Source organism: Monodon monoceros, unplaced genomic scaffold (assembly GCF_005190385.1).
Source record: "Monodon monoceros isolate NGI ecotype Baffin Bay Population unplaced genomic scaffold, NGI_Narwhal_1 Super_Scaffold_13, whole genome shotgun sequence".
NCBI lineage: Eukaryota > Metazoa > Chordata > Mammalia > Artiodactyla > Monodontidae > Monodon > Monodon monoceros.
This window is the reverse complement of record NW_021703769.1, coordinates 25,778,121-25,791,934: the sequence shown is the minus strand read 5'-3', so window position 1 is coordinate 25,791,934 and position 13,814 is coordinate 25,778,121. Positions and strand designations below refer to the sequence as shown.

Below are 13,814 nucleotides of genomic sequence, written 5' to 3'. Positions count from 1 at the left end.
TCCGCAACGAGAGAAGCCACCGCAGTGAGAAGCCCGCGTGCCGCAACTAAGAGTAGCCCCCGCTCACTGCAACTAGAGAAAGCCCGTGCACAGCAACGAAAACCCAATGCAACCAAAAATAAATTTAAAAAAAAAAAAACAAAAAACTCAGTTTCCTCTCACCTGTAAAATGAACCTAAAAAGTCCTAGTTGGATGTTCCAAGGCTCAGGTAAGAACGTAAGTCAGGCATCTGCCACATAGATCCATTCAGGTTACAGAAGGGGTCCCCCGAGGTAATAACCACCATCAGAAGGCATGCAGAATCTTATGCAAAGTAACATGCTAATAAGGCTGTCACAAATACTTGGAATAAGCTTCCCTAAAGTCAAGGTATAGCTAACGAACTCAGATTAAACAGCAGAACACACTGCCCAGTGCCTGACCTGCCTCGGTCCCAGCCTCCCACCTCCATTCACAGGCAGGCACGGGTAACCAACAGCTTTGTGCCTGGCCCAACGTTGACCATAAAATTAACCCAGAGAAACTATTCAGGGATGCTCCCTCTTTAAAAATGGATTGTCGGGGCTTCCCTGGTGGCGCAGTGGTTGAGAGTCCGCCTGCCGATGCAGGGGACACGGGTTCGTGCCCCGGTCCGGGAAGACCCCACATGCCGCGGAGCGGCTGGGCCCGTGAGCCATGGCCGCTGAGCCTGCGCGTCCGGAGCCTGTGCTCCGCAGCGGGAGAGGCCACAGAAGTGAGAGGCCCGCGTACCGCAAAAACAAACAAACAAAAAATGGATTGTCCTCTCCTGTGCTGTTCAAACCTGGGTCCTGTAATCGGTCTATCTCAACTGCAGAGATGTACACGTGAAAGGAGACGGCCCGTAGCAACCACAATTCAAACCACACAAGGTCTGCAGAGCCACACCTTGAACTGTCCTCTGGTGAGCTGTGGCCACCTGGACACCATGTGTACTACACCCTGAGGGTGGAACACCAGGATATCTGTGTGGCCTTCAAGGAGAACCCTGGGAAGAGAACAAAGGGATCGCACGGCAGTCACGTGCCACAGACAGCTCTGCCATGCCCTGCATCCACAGAGGTAATAACTTTCATGCTAAATGCTGCAGGAAAGGCATGCCTTTCCTAGCCGAGAATCCAGACGCAGTACTACAACGCTTGAGCTGCTAATTAGGGAGTGGACAGCACCTTCCACATAGCCTTGGGATGCCTCTGCCAACCACCTCTGCTTTGTACCCAAGTTAGCTTAGTCTGATCCACAGCCCTAAGCAAGCTGGGCCCTGGGTTGACAAAGGAAGCTCACTTCATTTACAGGCTGGATAAAGAGTGGGGCTGGAGCCTCTTGGCTATTCCCCACTTCCTGGGAACGCCAACCAGGAGTGATGGAATGGAACCCAGCAGCACCGCATGGGAAAAGCCATGAAAAACACATGGTCAGGGCTTCCCTGGTGGCGCAGTGGTTGAGAGTCCGCCTGCCGATGCAGGGGACACGGGTTCGTGCCCCAGTCCGGGAAAATCCCACATGCCACGGAGCGGCTGGGCCCGTGAGCCATGGTCGCTAAGCCTGCGCATCCGGAGCCTGTGCTCTGCAACGGGAGAGGCCACAACAGTGAGAGGCCTGCAAATCGCCAAAAAAAAAAACACGTGGTCAGTTGTGCAGGACCGACCTCTGGGGCCTTCCTGTGTGGGGAAGAATATTGCCATGGTAACTTACTACATCCTTTTGAAACAGCTAACTCCAAAACAGCCAGCCAGACTTGGGCCAACAAAACCAGACATGGCAATAGTTGTTAAAAATTCATGGAGCGGGACTTCCCTGGTGGCGCAGAGGTTAAGAATCTGCCTGTCAATGCAGGGGATACAGGTTCGAGCCCTGGTCTGGGAAGATCCCACGTGCCGCGGAGCAACTAAGCCCGTGCACCGCAACTACTGAGCCTGCGCTCCAGAGCCCGCTTGCCTACAGCCCGTGCTCCGCGACAAGAGAAGCCACAGCAATGAGAAGTCCGCACACTGCGACGAAGAGTAGCCCCTGCTCGCCACGACTAAAGAAAGTCAGCGCACAGCAACAGACCCAACACGGCCAAAAAAAAAAAAAATTCATGGAGCTACAAACTTTCTTGGTTATTACCATCTTCCTTAAAACCAGCCCATCTGGGTTCCAAACTAAAGACCAGGTTGCAAGTCATTGAGGAAACCACCAAATGTCTACTTAAGCAAGGCTGGTATTTCAGAATATTTATAACAATGGTTCGCAAAGTGTGGTCCCCAGGCATCACCTGTGAACTTGTTAGAAATGCAGTTCTCAGGTTCCACCTCAGACCTACCAAATCTGACACTCTGAGGATTTTAATAGACCCCCCCAGATGATTCTAATGCATGACAGATTTGGGGAACTGCTGGTTAGAATGTCTCTGTGATTGAGACAGGGAGGTAACTAGTAAGGAAACTGGCATTGGATAATGAATATAAACATGTTCTGGGACTTCCCTGGTGGTCCAGTGGTTAAGACTCCACGTTTCCAGTGCAGGGGGCCCGAGTTCGATCCCTGGTCAGGGAACTAGATCCCGCATGCCGCAACTAAAAATTCCGCATGCCACAATGAAGATCCCGCAGGTGGCACAGCCAAATGAATATTTTTTTAAAAAAAGAATAAACATGTTCCGTGCTGCCAGGCCTAATATATTACTATTTTCTTCTCCAGTGAAGGCCTATTTTCCTAATGGTGGGAAGAAAAGAATCTCATTGGACAACATTAGTATGAATTCAAAACACCTACCCAGAGACTTAATGTGGCTAATGGATAGAAAGAGCGGGAGTGCCCAGCATCCTGACATCTGATTTTTAAGTCCTCCCTGGCAAAATTAATTAATACTTAAGCAGGTCATCCCTTGACGGGTCTTTTCCTGGCTTCCTCAGTTTCCTCAAATGATCTGAATGCTCGGCACAAAGGGGACTGCTGTGCCCAGGGCTGCAAACCTAGGAGAGAGATGAGCATATCTTCCCAGGCCCCTGCCTGGGTGGCCTTGCGGGCTGTTGTTGGGAGTCATCTCTCAGGTGAGCTCCTGAATCTGACTCAGTCTTGCCTGTCTTCCCACTAAGCCAATTAAACGGACTCCTGCCCTTGATGGCAGGTGAGGTCCAATTGCTAATGGATTGCAGTTCTGTCATCTCCACTGGAACTTCAAAGTCACTTGCTGGTAATAAGTTATACACTTATCAAAGTGGGCTCACCGTTTCAGGCCACCGGGGTGCCGTTTAGTGCACCACCGTCACTATAGCAGTGGCATATGCCTTCCAGCAACGAAGTGTCCATGATTAAGAGAATGAGGCTAAACAGTGGGGACATTTCTCAACTGGGTTCCTAAGGTAGAGGAAGAAACCATGCAAACAGTCCTTAGGATGAGCCCTTTTGGTGCAGCTCTAGACAAAGAGTAAAAATCAACGAGCTTCCCTGGTGGCACAGCGGTTAAGAATCCGCCTGCCAATGCCGGAGACACGAGTTTGAGCCCTGGTCTGGGAGGATCCCACATGCCTCGGAGCAGCAAAGCCCATGTGCCACAATTACTGAGCCTGCGCTCTGGAGCCCGAGAGCCACAACTACGGAGCCCGTGTGCCACAACTAGTGAGCCCACGTGCTGCAACTACTGAAGCCCGTGCGCCTGGAGCCTGTGCTCCTCAACGGGAGAGGCCACCGCAATGAGAAGCACACGCACCGCAACGAAGAGTAGCCCCCACTCGCCGCAACTAGAGAAAGCCCACGCATGGCAACAAAGACCCAATGCAGCCAAAAATAAATAAATTTATTTCAAAAAAAAATCAACGAGATTGCTGTCAGAGGAGAAAGTCAGTGAGCAGAACCCACCCCTGGGGAAACACACCTTTGGCTACCACTTGTTTGGGAGCCCAGGGCTTCAGGAGGTTGATTGCACAGACAAGTGTGAAGATGCTGCCCCATCCCATCAGGGCCAGCCAGATTACAGGCAAAAGCTACTGCAAACGCTATTAGCTGTGTGTTCTTCCCAACTTCTGGAACTGTGGCCATTCCTCCCGTGCCCCAAACCACACTTTAATCAATTCAGGCAGGACCAAGGTTTTGGAAATGGGGATAGCAGTTTTTGGGGGGTTCCCACTAAGTCTCATTCCAACTACTGGTAGGGCTGAAAGAAGACCCAAGGGGAGAAGTCAGCTTCCTGCAAAGGGTCCTCAGAGGGAAAGGAAAATGGTGGAGATGAAATTTAAAAAGAAACTAAATGGAGAGAATGAAAAGAACAGAAAACCAGAATGAAGACCGTCACCCAAATATCCAGAAATTCTTTCCTCAGAATCTCCAAGAGAAGCCGGTCACAGTTTGCAAAGGGCACTCAGATGACTGAGAGGGGCCGTTACTTTAATGGGACAAGGACAGTATTTGAATTTCTCTCCATTTTGAACACTACTTACTGCAGACTGGAAACCAAAACCAAAAGCAGAAAACTCCAAGATAAAGATTCACAGCAGAATTTTCGGACCCATGGTTGCACTGAGCTCTGTAGGCCTGGATGGGGCGGAGGGATGAGACCTCCCCCCGCATAAATAAATAAATACAAAAACAAGGCGTGGAGGACCTAATGTTGCCTCTTCTCCACCCCTGTGCACAATCTCCAACTGTTAGTGCAGAGCCGCCACCGCATCGCACCTGCCATCTGGAACAGGCCTCATATATTCCAAGGCTTCCTTTCTGCTTCGCTGAACCTCCATCTTCTTTCAAATCACGCCGGGGACCGAAATGCACACGCCGGGGCCACAGGGCAAGGTGCTGGGGATCAGCCCCCGAACAACAGCACTACCTTTGGGGGATGCCACCCTTCAAGCAGCTCTGAATGTTTTTCTTTTTCCTTTTTCTTTCTTTTTGGTTTTGTTAACTGTGGGATGTCTGGAAAGGGTGAACGGGGAAGGAGTGGGAAGAGAAAGGGGTGTAGTGGGCCAACGTGTCCCCCTCTTGGCGCAATGGCCCCGGTTTAAGGGATGGAGGGAGGGAGTAGCTAAGGCACTCTCAAGCAGGACAGGGTAGGGCCTGGGGGATAGGAATTCTGGCCGGGGCGTGCCAGGAGGGCGCAGGTGCTCTAAGGTTAAGTCACAGGCCTGAGGACAATGAGCCCTGACCCTGGGCCTCAGTTTCCTCCTGTGCAGAGATGACACGATACGCGCAGTGCCTTTCGCCACCTCACAGGAAGGTTGTGGGGACCCAAAGGATGCACAAATAGCCCCCACCCTGGGCGAGATATCCATAAATAACCGCGGTCACCGCTACTATGGAGGGGCGCGCTCCAGGATTCTGGGCACCCGCCTCCCTCGAGCGCCGCGGCCAAGGGCAAGGGAGTGGGGTCGCTGAGGTGGGGGTGAGGCGGAAGGGGGCGGCCCTGAGCCAAGCAGACCCAGCGGGCGGGTCCCTTCGGGGCCGCGGCGGGCGGCCGGGGCGCGCTAACGAGCGGGGCCCCAGGTGCGGGCCCCACCCCAGACTTGGGGGGAGGAGGAGGGGCTGGAGGGGGAGGGGAAAGGCCCGCGCTAATGACTGTTGACAGCGCGCGCTGGGACTGGCCGAGCCGCGCGCGCCACTGACAGCTGCTCCGGCGGGGAGCGGGGGGACGGGGGTGAGGCTGCTCGCGCTCCCCCCACGGCGCACGCGCGTGCGCCTCGGCGAGGAGGGGCCGGGAGGAGCGCGCGCGCCAGGCCCGGGTTCGGAGGGCCTGCTGGAGCGGCTCGCGCGGGCTCCTCGCGGGCAGGCAGGTAATGAGAGTAACCATGGCAACCCACCAGAGGAAGTGTATTCTGCAGGAGACGTTAATCCCCTCTCCCCGGAGCTGGGACAGCCTGACTTTCCATTCTCACACAGTAATTAGATACCAGCTGTCAGTGCAGGGGGGACGGCTCCGCGGCTGCAGCCCGGCTGGGGGGGCGCACAAAGAGGGCGGGGGGGGGCGGGAGGAACGCGGGGAGGAGGGCGTTAAAGACACAGGGACGCTTTCCGGCGGGTGGGCCGGGGCGGCGCGCCTCCCCCAGTCTCCGGCCTCGAGGCGCGCTCCCGCTCACCTGGAGACCCCGCCCGCGCGGGGCCCCGCCCACTCGACACGCACCTGCTGCGCGCGCGCGCCCGCCCGCCGGCCCCTGCGTTCCCCCTTTTTCGACCCCGCCTCCCCACTCTCCGCGCACCTGCTCCGCTCCCCGCCCTCCTGGGACGCTGCCCACCTGTCCTTTGTGCGGGGCGGTACCATTCGATCTGCCCAGCTCTCCTTCAGGGAGCGCCCGCTATGTGCCAGGCGCCGTGCCAAGCCTGATCTGTGTAATCCTCACAGACCCTCTGCGGTAGGCGCCTCTGCTGTTCCCCGCCCAGGGCGCAGCGGGGTGTGGCCATTTGCCCAGGGTCACGCAGACTTGAACTCCCACCCCGATGCCCATTTAACCACCAAGCTGCAGCGCCTCCCCATCGCGTCCACATCCGTTATAGCTCCAGGGGCCGCCCAACCGCCCAGGGAGACAAAACAATCACGCTGGTGGCTGGCATCGTGGTGCACTTAACGTGTGCCAAGCATTCACTGCCTCATTTCACTTTCCCAGCAGCCCTGGGAGGATTATTACCCCCATCTTATAGATGAGGAAACTGAGGCACAGAAAATGGAAGTGACTTGTCCACAGGCATGGAGAACAGAGTGGAAGAGCTGGATTCAAACCCAGGCACTCAGACCCCAGGATCCATGCTGTCAGCTACGGGCACTATTAACTCCACCCCCAGGTTCCTGGTGTCTGTAATCCAGCCCAGGCCCTCTCCTTTCACCCTTCAGCCCACCCACATCCTGTCCCAGCATCAGTAAGGAGCTGCCTCTCTTAGCCATACCTGAGAAATAGAAGTTCCTAGGCCTAAAGCCGCTGCCACGTCCTAATTTCTGCCAGACCTCCCAGAAACCCTGGCTCTCAGTGAGGGTAGCCACTCAGAAATCATTGTAGGCCAGCCTCCCCATTTCCCAGGTAGGGGAACCAAGACCACCAAGGTGAAAGGCTAGCCCAAGGAGGAGATGGCCTCGTGGAGCCTTTTGCGGGGAGTTCAGTCCCCGCAGGCCCAGCTATGGCTCCTGCCCCCCCACCCCACAGTCAGGTCTGGGGGGGCACGCCAAGGAGGGGCAGGAAGTGCTGAGAAGCAGAGCGGGCTCCTGTCCCCAGTGGCGGCGGGTGTCTGGGGCAGGAGGAGGCTATCTGATCCCTTCCCCACTGCCCCGGCCATGACCTCCTCCCTCCCTCCATCTCTCCCTCCTCCCTCATGGCCAGGGGAGCCAGCACCCCGGGCTGCAGCTGAGAACCCAGCGTTCCCCAACCAGGCCCACATTCCTGTGGGAGGAGGAGTGGGGGGGGCATTGGGCCAAGGGCTTTAGGGACGGGGCACCCCTGGGGTTGCCCCACCCTGCCTGGGCCAAGGCCGGGCTGTCTCCAACCTCACCATTTCCTGCCTCCGCTCTCCGCATCTCTCAGTAGCAGAGCTGCCTAAATTTGGCTCCAGGAGGGAATGGGGGAGGTGGCAGCAGGCGGGTGCTGTCAGAGGCCAGGGCGCAGCTCCCTGTCTAGCCGGCTGGCATTTTTGCTGTCTGGAGGAGGGCAGGGGGGCCCAGCAGCCCTCTCCGGGAAAGGGAGATGTTCGTACCTTCTGACGTGAACTGAGTAATGTGCAAACGACATGCAAACCAAGCTTCAAATCAGCATCTCAGCCAGGGAACAGCTTGGGTGCTGCTTTTGGGATGAGAACAGAAGGACCAGTGGCCCACTCCCCAGGGCTCCAGTGGGGGCTGAGGGTGGGTACAGGGTGTCCAGGGCTGGGAGCTGGGAAACTCCGTTTCTTGCTGGGTGGAGCTTCAGGGCTTTAGATCAGTGGCTGGATGCTCTGGGTCCCAGCCTGAGAGCAGGGCCATGGCTTTCTCTGCCTGCTCTGGCACAGTGCTTGGCACACCCTGTTACATGGTTAAGCACATGAGTTTGTAGCCACCCTGTCTAGGTTTGAACCTTGGGTCTCTACTGGCCAACTCGGTGAATTCATCAACAGCGTACCCAAGCAAACAGCTCATGTAATTGGCATCCCTTTTAGGACTTCCCTGCCCTAGAAGGTGGGCACAGGGGCATGGCCCAAAAGAACATGGGCTTTGGAATGAGACCTGGATTCCAGGTCTGGCTTAGCCAGTGAGGCTCTGTGGGTCTCACGCCCTCCTCTGGGAAATGGGTTCAGGATCTCAAGCTCAGCTGTGATGTCCACATGAGGGCCTGGACACTCCAGAAGTCTTCTCACCAGCGTGGTCTCACTGCTCTCTGCGTTCATTCAACTACCTTCTCTGTCCCGGTCCGGTCCCATCTCCCCTCTCCTCTTTGCTGTCTTGGTTTCTCTCTTGTCTTGTAAATTTCTTACAGTCTCTCCCCTCCCGTTCTCTCCACTTGTCTCGGCGACCTCAGGGAAGCCACTGCCTCTCCCGGTCTCAGTCTGCACATCTGCTGCATGGGGGTAATGGGAGGTGGATGGCGAGCTCCGTCTGGGGTCTAGGGCCCAGGAGGAACTTGATGGGCGGCAGCACTGCATAAGGCCCATTTACATCCCAAATGACCAGGAGGCGTGGGCTGTGCCCCCAGCTCTATCAGGTATGGGGTGTTGGGGCCCCACTTCTCGGTAACTCTGTTTAACCCCAGATAACTGCTCTCCTGCCCCTCGGCCAGGGCTGATATGAGCTGAATCCAACTTCCTGCCACCCAAAAGCCACTTCCTGCCAAACTCGAGCTGATACCAGAAGAACTTGTTTTCTGCGCACAGAGCAGTCCCGCTGGGGCGGCCACCCGCCTGCCCCGGGTGTGAACATTTTTTCCATCTGCAGGTCGGCCTGGTGAGGCCGGCGGGCGGTGGGGGGGAGGATGGGGACTCTGCCCTCCTCACCTCTGAACCTGCCTGTCCTGCCCCGCCACAGCCTCCGGGCCTGGCAGCCAGCCCAGGAAGGGTGCCAGGTGGCCCTCTGGGCCCAGACAGACGCGTGTAGGCAGCCATACACAGTCTCACACAGCCACACACACAGCCGGCCTGACAGTCCTCACAGCCACCGGGCGTTTGGGTGAAGACTCTGGGAGACAAGTGTGTGACCCTGTCAGACAGCAGTCGCACACACTCAGAGTCATAGACAACCGCACACGGAGACAGTACACCCAGTCTCAGTCACTCACACACATGCACACGGAGCTCCCCACACTGGCCCAGCGTCCCCCTTCCAGATGTATTCACTAATTCAACAAACACTCTCTGAGGGCCTGCTCTGTGCCAAGCCCTAGGCTAATCCAGAGTAAAAGCTATTGGAATAGTAACACATAAGTAGCTGACCTGTGCTGTTCCCTCAGTTTCCTTACCTGTGAAATGGGGAGAACAGCCCTGCCCCATAGGTCTGTTGGGAGGATTAATGAGCTAATTCATGCAAGGCCCTGGTCCCCATCTGGCCCGCAGACAGCACCGTCTAAGTTAGGCTATCTTAGTTAAGCAGGAGCTTCCCGTGCCCAGCTCCGCTGAGATCTTACATACCTTATGGCCCTAAGTCCTGGCCCAAGCCCCCCACGGCTCAGGTCCTCATTCCCATTTCCACAGATGAGGAAACTGAAGCTCAGGGAAGAGGCCCACAGGCCCTCAGGGTGCCCCCATGACCTCCTCTGCTGCCGCATCACTCTGCTGCCCCGGCCTGCCTCACTACCCGCCTCGCCACACAGCCACGGCTGCCTGTGCCTGGAATGGCCTTGCCACTTGCTCTTGGTGTGACCGGCTCCTTCTGACCTGCCTACTTCCCCAGCTCCTCCCCAAAGCCCAGGCAGCCCCTGTTCACTTCCCTCAGAACACTCATCACCTGTGGAGCACCTGGACCCTCCACTGGCCTTGAAGGGCCAAGAGTCAGAACCATTTTGTCCATCCTCTGGCACCTAGTAGGTGCTCAACAACTTCAGAACTAAATGAATAAACGAAGTGGCCTGCCCCTCACAGCTACTGAGGACGGAGTCTGGAGCCACGCCAGGACACCTGAAGCTGGAGCTCGGTCCTGTGCTACCCTGCTTCTCACACAACCAGCACTTCATAGCGTGTCAATGAATGAATGAATGAAACCAAGATTTCGGGATCCCAGTCCAGTGCTCTCTGGGCCAAACCTCCTTCACTTCCTGGCAGCGTGGACAGGAGCCAGGCTCCAGCCGCTTCGGATGGTGGCGGGGCTGACGGGCCGCCTGAAGCCTGCTGTCAGGAGCTCGTCTGGCCACAGCCGCCAGCAGGGAAGACCAGCTGGCGGTGCAGGGTCCCTCGGCCCAGGCCTGGAATCTGAGCCGCCCTGAGAGGCCCAGCTTCTCTCCAGGCCCCCACAAACTGGCCTTTGTTTCCCAGGCCGGCCAAGACCCAGCAGCCTGGGCTTCCTCTCTGCCTGCGGCACCCGCACTGAGCTGGCGGGGTAAATGGGCCAGCCTCCCCTCTGTCCGGGCCCAGGATGTCGCTTCAGGACTAAATGGAGATGTAATTTTCTATACAAATCCATGACAATTTAGATGGAGTGATTGTAATTGGCTTTTCAATGGGGGTTTTGTCCAGTGCTGGTGGCTAGAACTGGGTGGCCTGTTTGAGGCAGGCTCCATTTAAATGACAATAAAGCAATAATATTGAGGACTTGTACAGTGCCCAGAGCCCCTCCTGGGCCCAAGTGGAGCCTCATGTTTATGGATCTGGTCCTTCCCTGGGGCTGTCTGGACAACCGGGTAGTGGGGGGCACGGAGCCCGGGAGAGGGGCTATTCCAGACATAAAGGCTCCGGGACGGCCGGGGCGGGGTCGCATGTCCACCGGCTTCCCTGCTCCACACTCATCACACAACCACTGACTAGTGCCGCCCGTGGGCTGGCTGCTATTCCAGGTGCTGGGGGTGCCGAGGGCCAGAGAACCCTCCTGGGCAGGTCAGAGGCAGGAGGGAACAGTGGCTAGCTAGCACAACATGAGGCTGGATGGAGAGCACGACCCAGAGCCAGATGGCACGGGTTCAAATCCTACCGCACTCCTTACTAGTTTCCTGGGCTTTGGCAAGTTACTTAACCTCTCTGTGCCTCCGTTCCGCCAGCCATAAAATACAGTTGCAAAGTCCCTGTGAGGACGAAACACCTGTCGAGGGCTCAGCACAGTGCCTGGCGGGCGGAAGGGGCTGTCGGTAAGTTACCGCCTTGTTCGTTAAAACTCCAGCTCTGGTGTCAGACTTGCCAGGGGGTGACTGCGAGCTTGTGACTTAACCTCTTTAAACCTCCACCGGCTTCTCTTTAAGGTGGGGCTTTTAGGAGAGCCAACCCCACAGGGTGGTGGGGAGAGGATGCAGGAAGTGCTTGGCTCAGTGAACGTTAGCTCTCACTTGCAGTGATGCTTTTTGGCCTTGAGGAGCTTCCCATTCCGTGATAATTATACTGTTGGGTGTGGGAGACAGAAAGGGAAGGAGAGAAAGCTCACAGGAAGCCAGGACAGAGCTGTCTCTGCTGGCAGGGGCTGCACTGGGAGGGAATGATCTGGAGGGGCCTCGGGAACAGGGTGGGGCTGCAGGCTGTGTTAAGGAAGGAAGGCTTCACAGAGGAGGTGACATTTGGGCTGGGCCTTGAAGGATGAGTGGCAGGGTTTTGCCAACATAGGACGGATCCCAGTGCCAGGCACCGTGGCTACAGAGTCACAGGCAGACCCTGCAGCCCTGTCTCCTGAGCACGTGTTTCGTACCTGTGGGAGTGGCTGAGGCGGGAAGATAAAGGCAGGCGGTCAGGGAGACCCTCCTGAAGGAGAGATGCTGAGAGCACGTAGGAAGGGAAAGAGCCTGTGCAAAGGCCCGCAGGTGGGAAGGCGGCTGGCGTCTTAGGCTTTGGTGAGTGGACGGTGGGGAAACTGCAAAACATGGCTGGAGGGACTGGACAGGGGCTGTGGGTTTACTCATAGTGAAGTAGGCGGCCACAGAGGGATTTTAAGCAGGCGGGTAACACCATCCACATTATATTTTTAAAGGATCCCTCCAGCTGCTTGTGGAAAATGGACTGCAGAGAGGAAGGGGTAAGAGCGAGACCTTGGAGAAGCGGGCGAGTCACTGGAGGGAGGGAAGTGGTTGGATCCACAAAATAGCAGGCGCTCGGTAACTGTTGGCTGGATGATGGGCAAGCAGAGCAGAGCATGGTGAGGGGCTGGGTGCAGCTGGCACATAAGCAGGGTTGGTGAAAGGAGATGAGAGAAGAGAGGTGAGGGCCGCCTCCCACCTCCGCTTGCAAGGCTAAGGCTCTGGGGCTTTTTCCTGAGGGCAGCAGGGGAGCCAATACGGGTTCTTCTCCAGGCAGAGAAAGACCATGCTGCGATCTGTGCTTTGGAAAGATCATTCTGCCGCAGGGTGGAAGGGTGGGAGGTGGTGGGTGGGCGAGGCTGGAGGGAAGGAGGCAGGGAGGGAGAGGGCTTGCTGAGGGCTCAGAGGCCTCTACAGGCATCCTAGCCATCCCTCAACTCCAAGAGCAACAAACTTCCTCTTCAGCAAGGTCTAAAATCTAGTCCTGGGTCACAGAGTTGTCAACGCAGAGTTGGGATCCGACCCCAGGGCTGTTCCCCTTTATTATCATTCCCATTCTGCAGATGAGGAAACCAAGGCTCCGAGAGGCTGAGTCACTCATCTAAGGAGACACAGCTAGGAACTGAGATCCAGGCTCAGACCCAGGCAGTCTGACTTCAGACCTGTACACCAGAGGTCCTAACCTGTATTTGGGGGTCAGAGGTTTATTACAATTTTGAATTTATTGCTAATACTTAAAAGTTGGGAAATTTCGTGGAAAAAGAAAACCCGAACTTTGTACAGAACCTCCTGATGTTGACAGCTCCAGGACCCAGTCCTTGAACCTCATCCACCTAGCGGCTCCCAGGTTTACACCTCCAGCCTGGGCCTCTGCTCTGCATCCATTCGGCCGATTGGACATGTCTGAAAGCAAGTGCGTGTCTAGGGCCCCTGTAGAAGGCCAGGGAAAGGCATCTATCTATTCATGCATCCATTCATTCATTCAAGCATTTGGACCACCGCCACCGCCTCCAATGCCCGGCCATCGCCACCAAATCTCCTCCACCAGAAGCCTTCTCCATCTCCACTTACTCAGGTCAAATACCCAGGAGTCATCCTTGATTCCTCCCTCTTTCTCTCACATCCCCCCACGCCCATCTCACCCAACAGCAAATCCTGTTGGCTCCACCTTAAACTTTAACCAGAATGCAACTGCATTCCACCACTTTCCCTGCTCCTGACTTCCTGTCCCGGGACCTGCGGGGCTTCAGGGAGAAGCATGTGCTGGCACTGGAGAGCCCTGGGGCCCTCCCCACTGGGTCTCAGTCTCTTCATCTGTAGGAAGGGTGGGATACAGCAGGTCATTTTGACTCCCGTTATCCTTTTGTCCAGATTCTGGAGCCGGGAAGAGCCTGGTTCACAGGACATTTCATGTTGAACTCCTAATTCCTTTCTGGCCTGGGCAGGACACAGGTGGGACAAAGGAATAGAGTGTGAGTGTCTGAGACAATGACAGTCTTGACTTTCAACACCCTGGGGTGGGTTAGGAGCCCCCTGCAGTGGAGGACGTCTTGCTAACCACTGACCAGTCCCCAGTACCTGCTGGGGCCTAGCACCGAGTAGGTGCTCAGGAAACATTTGTTGAATGAATAAAGGAATGAATGAACCGTCCTGGCCCTCCGAAGGCACCCTGGGCATTCACTCAATTTCAGAGGGCCTTGATTTTCCCATCTGAGAAATAGGTAGAG

General features: G+C 56.2%; 1 protein-coding gene across 4 annotated transcripts in view; it reads right to left on the bottom strand.

Moving 5' to 3' along the window:
* NOL4L (nucleolar protein 4 like) overlaps positions 1-13,814 on the bottom strand; it is a 130,613-nt gene that overhangs the window by 81,965 nt on the left and 34,834 nt on the right. Inside the window, exon 1 of one of the 4 annotated variants that reach the window (XM_029221858.1) lies at positions 6,226-12,799. The exons of the other annotated variants lie outside the window; for them this stretch is intronic. The gene's annotated coding sequence lies outside the window, so the exon portion shown is untranslated. Of the gene's footprint in view, positions 1-6,225; positions 12,800-13,814 lie in introns of those variants that run through there. 4 annotated transcript variants of the gene reach the window in all.